The following is a 12,987-nucleotide window of genomic DNA, read 5'->3' on the forward strand; positions in this document are numbered from 1 at the left end:
TTTATCAATGCATGACGTTATTATGTGCTAGTCAGTATATCAATGTATGACGCTATTGTCTACCAGTCAGTCTATCAATTTCTTGCATATCAGACAGGATTATCTACCGTTTACAACGGTGCTAGAAAACTCTGTCTTACACCCCCCCCCATGTAAGACAAGTCGCGAGCTTCAAATGACGTCATTGTTGCGCGCCTTTTATGAATGAATTGCGTTTTTAGGATGACGTCACTTAACCGTTATGAATGAAGCTGTAAGTTCATGCGCTACTATTAGAAAAAGTGCGTATGAGAATATCAGTTTTCGTAATTTCTGTTCTGAAAATAATTGATATGTAATATGCAAGAAAAAGAATCTTACACCGGCTGTCGGTGCAGACGGGAATATCTAGCTCACGGGTGACTGTTTACGGCGGAAACTCGGCAGAGCCTCGTTACCGCCGTAAACAGTCACCCTCAAGCTAGATATTCCGGTCTGTATCGGCAGCCGGTGTAAGATTCTTATAGTATGACGCTAGTGTCTGCAAGTCAGTATATCAATGTATGACGCTGTTGTTTGCTAGTCAGTATATCAATGTATGACGCTATTGTGTGCTAGTCAGTATATCAATGTATGACGTTATTGTGTGCCAGTCAGTATATCAATGTGTGACGCTATTGTTTGCCAGTCAGTATATCCGTGTATGACGCTAGTGTCTGCCAGTCAGTATATTAATGTATGACGCTAGTGTCGACAAGTCAGTGTATCAATGTATGACGCTAGTGTCTGCAAGTCAGTGTATCAATGTATGACGCTTGTGTCTGCAAGTCAGTGTATCAATGTATGAAGCTTTTGTCTGCAAGTCAGTATATCAATGTATGACGGTATTGTCTGCCAGTCAGTATATCAATGTGGGACGCTATTTTCTATAAGTCAGTATATATATGTAGGACATCATTTTCTTCTGTCAGTCAGTATATTAATGTGTGACGCTTTATTTAAGCAACTCAGTATATCAATGTATGACATTATCGTCTGCAAGTCGGTATATCAATGTATTATGTCATTTTCTGCCAGTCTGTATATCAAGCTATTGGCAGTCAAATATTTAAGCGTGACGCTAGGTGTGTATAGAGAAGTTTATTTTATATTGGCCACATAAATTTATCATTTGGGCCAGTGTTTTGCGCACTTGCTGGTCCGGCCGTAGATTCCAAATCAGTGACGACTTTTCAAGTAGAAACTATCAACCAGTCTATAAGCTGCACGTGAAAGTGTCAAAATCAATGCAGGTTTGAAATCATGGATATTTTGTTAAAAGCAAGCACTTGTTGAAATGCATTTGAACTTTTAAAACGAAAAGCTATCATCGATATCTGAAGGAGATCTTTGACCGTTTGAAAAATGCTCTATTATGGTCATTTCAGAAATCCTGGTCGGGAAACTATACAATTTAATGAATACTATAATAACTTATACAATGTTTTCGTTTTTCAACAGCATACTATATACATGGAAAGCCTCGTTGAAAGGTAAATTAGATTTGTTTCGGCTTGGTTTCGACATATTTTCCGCTCCAACATTGTTTAGTTGTGGTTATCCGTAGTACATGGTACGTATGCGACTAGAAAATGGGCTGGCGGCGAAAGCAGTATTTTCCATCGACAACACTCCCCCCGTATTTTTGATATTTTATAGAATATTTTGTTACAATTTCGATACAAGAGAAAAATGTTAATTTCCATATGTTTATTAAATATAATAGTTTAGCTATTAAATAGGGAAAGCATTTAACATATTGTAAACAATTATATTTTTTATCCTTACATTCTATATTTTTTATTTATTTATAAGCACATACAAGCTACGATCGCGAACTCATATCCGTTATGAAAGTATGCGACTTACAATGTCAATATGAAGTTTAATCACTCATTGTTTAAATTCATTGAAACAGTTTTAAATATAAATTTGTTGGAAATTAAATCTGTTTATCTAATTAAAAAGAGGCTTGTTTCGCCTTCAGATTTGACGAAAGCTGTGAAGCCGTTACTTTGCAAAATAAGCTACGAAGTTGGGGCACAATGTTTAATAATTAACATTATTTCTTTCTTAAATGAAAACAACTATTTCTCATGTTGCTATTTTGTTTGAAATATAATTGTTTTGACAATCTGTGAAATACTGATGTACGCTTTTTGGAATAGTTGCAATACAATCGAATGGATCCATAATATGAAATTTTCTGTTCAGGTATGTTACACATTTTTGGTTAATTGAACGGACTTTATTGTCAGACATTACCAATATCTATCAAATACATGTAAGTTATTTGTGTCGGTAGAGGGATGTAGATGCACATTAGATGGATGGGTGGATGGCAAGGTGCATGAATGATTTGATGGCTTGATGATGGACATGTTGGTTATTGGGTAGACGGATGAATGGGTGATTGGATAGACGGATGAATTGGTGATTGGGTAAACGGATGGATGGGCGATTGGGTAGACGGATGGATTGGTGATTAGGTTTACGGATGGATGATTGATTGGGTAAACAAATAGATGGGTGATTGGGTAGACAGACGGGTTAATGATTGTGTAAACGAATGCTGACGAATTGATTTAAGCAATGGCTAATGTATTAAGTAATATGTATATATTATATAACAGACTGGCTTACACATATACTGTAAGCACTGTACACTAATTCCATGCATGACACAAAGTAGAAAACAAACTTAGCCTCAATTTATAAGTTTTGTTTATTTCTCTCCCAGAAGGGTAAGTTTTTGGTAAACCTTTACATATAATACAGTCTTTTCGAACAATGTAACATTGACCAGAAATAAAAGTAAAGTGTATCAAAATTTTATTATATTACACAAATTTTTATTCACAAATCATACATATATACACATGTACAACAAATACTTCACAATCATAATACCTCATTTACCCCTTATGTTGTGTGAAAGTTTCCCAAATGGTTTAATTAGTCATACAACATTTTTTATCACACCCCCGTCCCCGCTTTTGTGACTCCGTAAAAGGGGTTTACGGCCCCGTACTATATTTATAAAACTTCAAAATTTTTTAAAACCAGGGAATTAGCGGGTGCAAAAGGCCACTGCTTGTAACGTCCCTTTGTGATTTTTTTACCCCCTTGTAGGTGGCGCTAAAATTTTTGCACCACAGGGGCCTAAAACTCACCCGGTGAGCTGAATCCAAACTTGCCTTCATTCCACATTTGTTTCATTTGGATTCTTTTTTCCAGTTAATGCTTTTAAATCGCTTTTTTTTAAAGGGTTGTCCCAGAAACCTGTTTTGGGGGGACAAAATTATGTCCAGGAAATAAATTTTTTTCCCTGCTCTTTAAAACCGGGGTGTCAAACATTATCTCAACTTGTACCGCTGACCAGTCTATGTAAAATTACAAAAACTATCCCCGGGTTTCTCGTTCAATTTACAGCTCCCAGGCCTTTTCCCAAAACAGGCTGGTGGGAAGATGGTAAATAAAAATCTTTTTGAAGTTTATTGATCACAGATTATCCTTTTTTTTTTTCCTAAGACAGCGGGACAAACATTGACCAAGAAGATTTAGGGGTCTTTAGTTGTACCCCCCGATCACGTAATACGGGCCTATCTAGAAAGCCTTTCCGTTGTAGCCCAAGATCACTTACTACGGGCCTATCTAGAAGATCATTACGTTGTAGCCCCAGATCACGTACTACGGGCCTATCTAGAAGGTCATTAAGATGTAGCCCCAGATCACGTGCTACGGGCCTATCTAGAAGGGCATTACGTTGTAGCCCCAGATCACGTACTACGGGCTTTATAACCTCAGATCCCCTTTCAAAATTCCATTTTATTTAGTTCCGCCCATTGTTTTCTCGTTTAGGGCACACGCATTTTTTTACTTGGGGACCATATGCCGCTTTTCATGGAATGGCACTACCGTGTCACATTGAAGGTTCCATGATAGCCGCCATATGAACACATCTGCAGATGTTTAAAAATTCTAAATTTACCAGTTCATGTTAAATGTTGAATTCTGCTTAAGCCGGTGCTAGGGGGCGTGGGCGGTAACTTGCACTTTCCAGTACCGTCCATGAACAGGCTCAATCAAACCGAGCCTGCAACATTTTCAATTTTGCCGTGTTGGGCTTTCTTTAGGGATTCTGTACTTATCTATTTTATCTAGAAGGTCATTAAGATGTAGCCCACGATCACGTACTACGGGCCTATCTAGAAGGTCATCAAGATGTAGCCCACGTTTAAAATCAGGATAAACGGAATATCGTGCGAGGACAGCAGACATGAAATCATTAAAAATTGTGATAGAGACATATCAAGCCTCTGAAATCAGTACGATTATTGCCTTGTAAAAAATGGCAACCCTTTGGTTCAGAGCAAATTAGTTTTTTAATTCGTATCACATGTGACAACCCTGCTGAAAGTTAAATTAAAATTTTTCAAAAAGTGAAAAACTTTTTTTTAAAGCGTTCGCGTTTGTTTATGTTCCACTCAATATGCACCTAATATTTTTAATGGCTAAGAAAACATAAAAGCAAAAATACGTTTAACTAACGTCAAAAAGTATTGGTTTTATTTTTTTTTGAATCGAGATCTTAAAAAATCAAAATTAATACCTCTAACAGACTTCCCGCAATCCTAAACAAAAGTGTTCTCAAAAAAACTTAAAGATGAATAATTTTTTTTTATAGAAGAGTGCTGGTTTTTCCGTAAAACTTCGGATTATTGTTTCGGAAATTTACCTGCTTAAAAGAATTTGTTATTTTGCTTTTTGAAATAAAAAAATTTTTTGGGACAATTAAGGGCATCGAACGAAACAATTTAATCAAAAGTAACTGTCACACTTCAGCGCGTATTACACAAATAAAGCTGACAGCGACTACTGAAATGTTATATTTATACATGTCGGACAGTTTGGACGAGAAGAATTTTGCTAAATTATTTACATCAGTGTTAAACAACAGGTTTACCGTGAACAAAATATCTCGAAATTAATAAGGATTACAAACCCTGATGAAAATTCTAAATTTAGTATTATTTGATTTGCTTCAGACTTTTTTCTAATACAAGTAACTTCTCCGTGGTCCAGGGGTATAAAACTTGTTTAGGATGTGAGAGCCTGGGGTTTAAATCCCAGTCTAGGCAACTTGATATTTCAAGTGTCTTTTAAGCAATTTAAACATTCCTTTTTAAGAAATTAGCTACGATATGCAAGGATAAAGTGTGGCTGTTACAAAAAACGTACATAAATGATTTCCAAATGTAAGTTCCGTATGTATCAAACTGTTATATAGCCCAAAAAATTTAACGCAGTACATCCAAAAAACACTTTTACAGAAATCATAAGATAAACAGCAAAAAGAAAAAAAACCGCAAAAGAAATTTTTATTTTGTTTTGTTTTTAAAGAAAGAATCAAAAAAAGTTTTCGGGTGCAGGAAGACCCCAGGTTTCCATCTGCATTTTTTGCGGCTTTTTTATATAACCAACTACGTTCGTTGTAGCGGATTTTAAACTTTGCATTTCAGAATCCCAGTCACTGGGAAAGGGTTTTAAACCCAAGGGTTAAGGCAAAATTTAAGACTTTAACCCCTGGTCTCGGGCGTCCTGTAAAAATCTTGTCCAAATGCCCTGCATTCAAACCAAAAGAAATTGGTAAAAAATTCAAGTATTTAAAAAAATGTCAATGAACAGTTTTAAACACAAAAACACGTTTTAATTCATGAATGCCGAAATAACTGGACTTCCCAGATTTGCAGGTCAAAAACGGGTAAAAATTTTATGGAGTTTCCTATACATTATGGAAAAGCGCGGTTGTTTTGTTGTTTCCTTTGGGCGTCTCCCCACACCACAAAATAAACAAAGCTACATATATAATAAACAATGATAAAATTTAAAAATTAAATTTTAAAATAAATTTAAATTAAAAATTAAACAATTAAAAAAAGAGTGCAATGCTTTCCGGACCCCGTGTAATACCGTCAAAAATCTTCGGTTTAGGGGCATCTAAAATATGCTCAATCAAAAAAGAAATAAATTTTTTTATTCTTTTTTTTAAAAGTTTTTGGATTGTTTGAGTAAATTACTTTCATTGTTTAATTCACAATATTTCCGTTTTTTTTTTACATTTTCAAAAATTTAGTGAAAAAAGCACGAATCTGCTGTTTTGGAATAATTTCGGGATTGCAATTTTTAAAAGTTTTATTTTTATTTATGTGTCACATTGAAGGTTCCATGATATCCGCCGTATGAACACATCTGCGGATGTTTCTAAATTCAAAATTCACTATTTTTGTGTTTAAATGTTGAATTCTGCTTAAGCCGGTGCTAGGGGGCGTGGACGGTAATTTGCACTTGACAGTACCGTCCATGAACAGGCTCAATCAAACCGAGCCTGCAACATTTTACAATTTTGCCGTGTTGGGCTTTCTTTAGGGATTCTGTTTTTCACTATTTCATTGTCACATCCGTGTTATTTGTGCCGTGTGGCGGCTGTAAAAAGTCTCCCCGTACATTTAATCAATGATGTTATATTTTCGATCCTTGAAGATCGTTCAGCACGACATTATTGTTGTGTATACATTTTAGATGGTATTTTTAGTTTCTTGTATTTGGCCTTTTTCAATTTGGGTGGTTCCAGTATTCCTACTTGAATACTGTATAATCACCCTTAGGATATGTTGCCTGCTTTTTAAATTTGTCTTTTGACGTCTTGTCTGTGATATGCAGGCTTCATAACCTCAGATCCCCTTTCAAAATTCCATTTTATTTAGTTCCGCCCATTGTTTTCTCGTTTAGGGCACACGCATTCTTTTACTTGGGGACCATACGCCGCTTTTCATGGAACGACACTACTGTGTCACATTGAAGGTTCCATGATATCCGCCGTATGAACACATCTGCGGATGTTTCTAAATTCAAAATTCACTATTTTTGTGTTTAAATGTTGAATTCTGCTTAAGCCGGTGCTAGGGGGCGTGGGCGGTAATTTGCACTTGACAGTACCGTCCATGAACAGGCTCAATCAAACCGAGCCTGCAACATTTTACAATTTTGCCGTGTTGGGCTTTCTTTAGGGATTCTGTTTTTCACTATTTCAAAGATAAGTGATCGTAAAGTAAGATTATTATATAAATATTTTGATGTTTATTGAAGGAAATAATATATGTAGCGTTAGATAACGTAGTACATTTATGATATTATCCCTTGAATGGTTGCCTGTTCATGGACGGTACTGTCAAGTGCAAACTACCGTCCACGCCCCCTAGCACCGGCTTAAGCAGAATTTAACATTTAACATGAACTGCTAAAATTTAGAATTTTGAAACATCCGCAGATGAGTTCATATGGCGGTTATCATGGAACCTTCAATGTGACACGTTAGTGCAATTCCATGAAAAGCGGCATATTGTCCCCATGTAAAAAAATGCTTGTGCCCTAAACGAGAAAACAATGGGCGGAACTAAATAAAATGGAATTTTGAAAGGGGATCTGAGGTTATGAAGCCTGCATATCACAGAAATAACGTCAAAAGACAAATTTAAAAAGCAGGCCTCATATCCTTAAGGTGATTCAACAATATTCAAGTGAGGAATACTGGAACCACCCAACAAGAAAGATGCCGAATAGATAGAACTAAAATACCACAAAATCCGGCGACATACACTGGCTCGGAAGTACCGATAGAGCACTGTATCGTACAGACATCTCTGTTTTTGTCAGTTACAGGCGTACTATTCCAATTTGATAAAAATCAAGATCCCTTTATCGTGTACATTAAAATGATTCATAAAAAATATAATGGTTTTATTCTATATTAAACTAAAATTTCACTAAATTTTAATCAAAATAAGTCGCTACTTTTAAAAAAATAACATAGTAAGATTGATGTATTTTATTAAATAGCGACTGTCATCTTAAACTCCACCTGATATATTTCAATGTCGCAGACCAAACATAAGTCAGTACCCAGTATTTAAGCATAACTCAGTTGACCCATGAGATTTCGGGAACCCTTTGTGCGTTGATATGTAGCATATTTACGCACTTTGGAGTCAATTTCTCAAGTGCGTTGTGAAGTTTACCGCACTCTGGGGTCGGACACCAAAATGCATTTGACCCCAAGGGTAGAACTGGAACTTCCATGGCCAGATAAATAAGGTCGCCGTTAGTTTTGATTCCGGCCAGGAAATTGAATAAATTTCATTAACGAAAGTCATCTTCTTGATATACGGATCTTACCGAAGTGTTATGCGAAATAGATCTACACAATTTTTTCAAATGTACGTATTTTAAATGATTTGTATTTACTGTTACAATTAATGACGACTGTTGATAAGAAAGTTGACTAATTTTCTATAAATGTTAGTCTAGTACGGAACTATAATTCATAAGGCCAAAATTATGCCCCGACCCCAGAGTGAAGCCGTGTAGGGCCATATTTGTAATGGAGCACATTTGTCTTACGTAAGACTGCGGAAGCATTTGTCCTACATGAGGCAAATGGTGTAACTATTAATTCTATTTTCTCTAATTCAAGAAATGTTTTTGTCTGAACCTGAAGGCGTACATTGAAACATACGAAATCCCATTCACGATGGTACAGCAGTGAAAGCGGTATGGCACGATGGTACGATGATGAAAACGCGATGATACGATGGTGAAAACACGATAGTAGGACGTAAAACAACGATTGCAGGATGGCAAAACAACGATGATACGATGGTGAATCAACGAAGGCACGATGATGAAAACGTGATGGCACAATAATGTAAACAGATGGTGTAAACACGATGTTAAGATTGTATAATAACACGATGGTACGATGATGAAACTGCGATGGCATCAATATGTATTTTAACTTTCGTGTCATCGCATCATCGTGATTTTACCATTGTGCCATAGTTGTATTATCGTCGTAAAAAAACGTTACAGTTATGTCCAAACGGAATACCATACCGGGTAATTCGGCGATATTTGAACGATACAATATCGTGACTCGTTTCGCGTATCGCCGAAATCTCGTTTTTCGCTTCACATCTCGTACGTTGACGCGAGACAAGAAAATCATTTAAGGCCACTTACCGCTAAATAGTATTCCCTTTATATTCTATATCAAACTGATATTTTACAAAGAGCTACAAAATATAGCTAGACCCATAGCTAGAGAACAAATCCTTATCTCATTTCAAGAGTAAACATAAAACTGATATAACATAACCAGAAAAGTAGGTGTAATGTATCTTCTAAGAAACATTTCGAGCGTCAAATTTACTACTGGAAAATCACTGCTGTGACGTGGAAGAACAACAAATATAAAATCAAACACAAACATTGCTCGCCTTCTTTTCTACCAAAATGTCAATTACAACATGTAGATGTAAAATTTAAACAGAAAACAGCTTAAATGTAGACGGCTATGGCTATACAGAGTGAAAAAATAGTGCCTTATAGCCTGTCCGCCATTACGCGACAAGGCCAAATGGCTCCCGGGCTGGTTCCTTTACCATAGTCAGGCCTTTGAGAAGCACAGACATGAAGCGATGCGCAATATTTTACCGAAAAACACAAAAAGCGAAATTCCGACAAGACATGAAGCGAGGCACGATGTTCTCTGTGACTTTTTCGGGGGTTGGGATATTTCAAATTGCAAAATTTCTAAATGTTTTGTCCTTGGGCTTCGTGTCTCCTGGGAATTTTTTGGCGTCTCCCCCGATTTGGGGGGCCAAAATTTCAAAAAATTGACATTTGCCGGTTTTTGGGGCCCTTCACGTTGAAAGTGTTTTTTTTAAATTGCGTATCTTAAAGCACCCACATTTGAAAAAGGGTTTTTTTAAAATATTTTAAAAAAAACAAGAACAAAATACGTGGGGGATGATCTCTTTTTCCCTTTTTTTGGGGTCATTTGGGGGCCCCTTCAGGGCCCGAGTGTTTTAAAAACCCCCTTGTTCCAAAACCCCCTGTAAAAAATCGCCCCTCAATGGGGGGGGTTCAAAATTATATATGCAAAAGGGAAGCACGTCCGGGGCCCCAAAATTTGCAAATTAAATTATCCACGTGCGCACGTGATAGTTATCGTGTGCGCACGCAATGACTATTCCTTTGGAATGTAATAACTAGCAAGTGATAGTATTGATTGGCCACGTAAAAGCTATCTCGTACGCACGTGATAAATAAGAAATTCCTAAGCCCCTTTACGCCACTGTAGATATAACCTTGTTGTTTCCTCGAATAATTCTTCAATCATTTATAAAACTTTAAAACAGCATGTCTCAAATGAGCGAAAATATTCCGATAAATTCTCGCATGCACACGCAATAACTATCCCTTTGGAACGTAATAACTATTGGGTGCGCACCTGATAGTATTAAATGGCCATGTTATAGCTATCGCCTGCGCGCGAAATAAATAAAAAAAATCCTTTGCCCCTTTTATGCCACCTTAGAACGACCTTGTTGGTGCTAAGAATATTTCTTTAAACACAAATAAAACTTTAAAGCAGCATGCCTTCAGATGAGCAAAACTATTTTGATAAATTCAAACTTGAGAAAAACGTACTAAGAGTTTAGGAAAAGTAGAAAGATTCAAGATTCGAGTAATAATTTACATGTTTTTGGCAATTAATCGTTATTTTTTCCTGATGTATAACTATATTTCAAATGAAGGGCGATTTTTGCATATTTTGATAAACGTGGGTTGTAAGCGTCATTGATTATGCGTAAATATTTTCAAAATTTTCATGAAAGTAAGCAGTAATCTGGAGGTCTGCATCGGGGAAAAAGGGGGGCACAATTAATAACGATCAGAATGAACTGGCTGCATATATGTTTTGGTTCTGAATACTACATTGACATAGATTTCAGTGTAACATGCATGAACAGAGATATTCATTAATTAAGTTAATATATGACTCCTTTACAGAGGCAGAGAGTTTTTGATTGACCGGAAATGTCTTAAACAGTATTATAAATGCAAACAAAAACACACACAGAAAAATGAATGGAAGCTAGTAAACTGACGGGTATAATTATTTCCTTTATTTTGTTAAAAACCGTCAATTACTTTTGTTTTTTTTTAAACAATACCTAGAATGTTTCTTTTGCGTAAATTTTTGTATAAACACATCACGTGTCATAAGAATATATGCTAAGAAGCTAATATTTATATCCGACTTTTCGGACAATTACAATGTATTAAGCAGAAACAGTTTCCTAGAATTGTAAGGAAAAATGTGAGACAAATGTTCTTCGAGTGTCCTTTCTGTAGTGTGTCGAACATATCTGTCTCATTTCCAATTTGTGACAAATATGTATTTTAACGAACACATCGGTTACACCTCGTGCGACAAATGACCTCTGAGACAAACGTACTCTTAGAGAAATGTGCTCCAACAGAGCCCATCCCCCTACCCAAAAGCCCCGCCCCGGCCAGTATTCATTTGTTTGATCAATTATTAGTTCTGTCCGGGATCTTTTGCGTATTAATTTGCTCACATTTTCATAAAATTCAGTGTATGACCGAACCACATTGAAATTAAAGATTAAATTAAGCAATCATTAAGATAATAATCAAGTGTAGTGCATTGACTTTATTTATTAAACCGACACTTGGTTGTTTCAGTATGATATACCAATAACACATGCAAATACTGTCCTGTATAAGGAGTCTTTGGATACACTTCCCTTGTTGCTTTTCTAATCAAGCTTGTGACAGGAGGCTCGAACACACAAAATCCACGTGCTAAATACTCTTACTAATGATCAACTTATCTCGAAGCTGTTTGGCATAAATAATGGTTGACAAGATAACACAAATTCAAAAGAATATAAAATTAACAGTTTAAGGAAACTTGTCAAAAGCAGATTGACATGGAGTTGCTTTCATTGAGATGTCACAAACACCTTGCGATTTTTAACCGTGTCATGTACATCGATCATGTATTGCGAGTGATATGACTAATGAATATATAAAAAAACTTTATAAAAGAATCGTGCACTTATTTCAGTATGCAATTTTAGAATCAAGTTCAATTTCAAATCTTAAACATCGTCATCGTCAAGAACATTATCAGCATCATCATCAAGATACCTAATAAAACCAAATTTGTTACAATACGCCATTGAAAGGAGACCATGATTTAAACACTGATTATACTATAAAACTTTCATAACTTGTTCCTTCTGACATCATCATCATCATCATCATCATCATAATCATCATCATCATCATCATCATCATCATCATCATCATCAAGAACATCATCATCATTAGGAAAAGCAACATAATCACCACTATAATTATCATCATCATCAGGAAAATCATCTTCATCATCGCCATCATCATCAACAACAACATCAAAAGCATCATCAACAGCAGCATCATCATCATTATCATCATCATGATGATGATCATCATTATCATCATCAAGAAAATCATGATCATTTTCATCATCACCATCACCATCGACATCAACATGATCATCATCATCACCATCATCATCATCATCATCATCATCAAGAACATCATCATCTTCATTATCATCATCATCATCATCAGGAAAATCATCATCATCATCACTATCATCATCATCATCATCATCAAGAACATCATCGCCATCATCATTTTCATCATCATCAGGAAAAATCATCATCTTCACCAACATCATCATCACCACCATCATCATCACCATCAACAACATCATCATCATCATCATCATCAAGAAAATCATCATCATCACCGTTATGATCATCATCATCAGGAAAATCGTCTTCATCATCACCATCATCATCATCAACAATAACAACAACATCAACAGCAACAGTAGCATAGTCAACAACACATCATCATCACCATCATCATGATCATCATGATCTTTATCATCATCATCAAGAACATCTTTATCATCACCATCATCACCATCATCATTATCATCATAAACAAAATAATCATCATCATCATCATCAGCAGCAGCAGAAA

Source organism: Ruditapes philippinarum, unplaced genomic scaffold (assembly GCF_026571515.1).
Source record: "Ruditapes philippinarum isolate M1 unplaced genomic scaffold, ASM2657151v2 ctg3802_1_1_1_1, whole genome shotgun sequence".
In the NCBI taxonomy this organism is placed as follows: Eukaryota; Metazoa; Mollusca; class Bivalvia; order Venerida; family Veneridae; genus Ruditapes; species Ruditapes philippinarum.